The sequence below is a fragment of the Quercus suber genome, unplaced genomic scaffold (assembly GCF_002906115.3).
Source record: "Quercus suber isolate HL8 unplaced genomic scaffold, Cork oak 2.0 scaffold_562, whole genome shotgun sequence".
Classification (NCBI taxonomy): Eukaryota; Viridiplantae; Streptophyta; class Magnoliopsida; order Fagales; family Fagaceae; genus Quercus; species Quercus suber.
This window is the reverse complement of record NW_027070007.1, coordinates 39867-41552: the sequence shown is the minus strand read 5'-3', so window position 1 is coordinate 41552 and position 1686 is coordinate 39867.

Genomic DNA, 1686 nt, shown 5'->3' with positions numbered 1-1686 from the left:
GAATTATAGTTTCATTTTAATCTTTGATTAATGATGCTTTTAGAAGTGATAGTTTATGCTAACATGTAATCTTTCTCTTCTTTGAAGTTAGTCATTGCTTTTGGTGCATAAATAGATTGTAGAGCTATTAACAATTGATGAAAGATATGTATATATGATTTTTAGTTAGGTGAACTTTTGGATTTTAATAGAAACATTTAACTTCGGATGTTGAAAAAACAAGAAGATAAAATGTTCTGTAAATTTTAATTTTGTGAAACTGATTAATGGCAATTTGAAGTGTTAAAAGAGACAACAATATTGACTTCAGCTTGAAACGTACTTAAAATAAACTCAAGGACAGTGTATTAGACATGTCTATAGGGGAAAAGTGCTATCTGATGGCATCTCCACTAAAAACTGTGAATTGCAACACATTTCTGATTCCAATACGCTATTCGTGTCCAATTTTATTAAAAACTTTTGAATAAAGTTCCATTAATATCCCTTTATATATTTTAAATAATAAAATGCAATATTCTCTTTTCTTATTCATTGTTTTATCTAATGCTATCCTATGTATGATAAACCAAAAAAAAAAAAAGACCAATAGCATTACGTAAATAATAAAATTCAATATATATTTTTCATTGTTTGATTTAATTCTATCATTTGTGTGATAAACCCAAAAAACACAAAAACAAAACAAAAACAAAAACAAAAAAAAATTGGCCAATAGCATTATTACAATTAACCAGTCTCGTGCGGTAGCACGGGGTTACATACTAGTAATAATAATAGGTGAAACTAAGAAGAACTTAAATTATAATTCCAAATTAGAGTTCTAATTTTGCGCCATGTGTCCTAAATTATTTATTTATAGAGTTTTATTTCTTAATTTTAAAATCAAATGTGAGACCACATCATAAATATTCATCCAAGTAAATTATTAAGTACAAAAACCAAAGAGACTAGAATAAATGAATCGTAAAAAAGAAAAAAAAAGTACTTCACAATAATAATAAATAAATAAAAATGGACAATTTACATTTTATACCTAATAATATCCTTAAAATTTTTTTAAAGAGTTAACAAAATATAAAAATGACTATCAATAGTATTTCAAATATATTTCAATTATATTATGTATCTTATTTTATATCTTTAAGTGTATCCATGCATATGCATGAGGTTACAAGCTAATTTGTTATAATGATAAAACTTTTTTTTTTGTTAAATTGGTTCTAAAGTTTTGGAGCATGTATAATTACTCTATTTTCTCAACGTTTTTTTTTTTTTCTATTTTCTTTTGAAATTTGGTCGCAAGAGCTTTAAAAAGTTTGATAAGAAAACAACTCTATGCGCTATCATTTGTTCTTCTTCATCTTTCAGTTTTATGTTACTGTTTTGGTTTTTATCCACCCAAAAAAAAAAAAAATCCTATTTTAATTTTGCATTTTTTTTTCCCATTTAATAGATAGATTGAAATTCCAATAAAATGATAATATATGTTTTAGAATTTCCTCTTTCATTCTTATAAACATCATTATAAAGGATAATCCCATAAAAGGGGTAAACTTTAGCTACAACATAATTTGAAAGAAATTCCTTCAAACAACTTAGGTGGCATATTATAAAATAACAAGTTATAATCAAGTGTCAACTTAACAAAACCCTTTCCAACTTAACATTGTTAAGCTTCCCCTC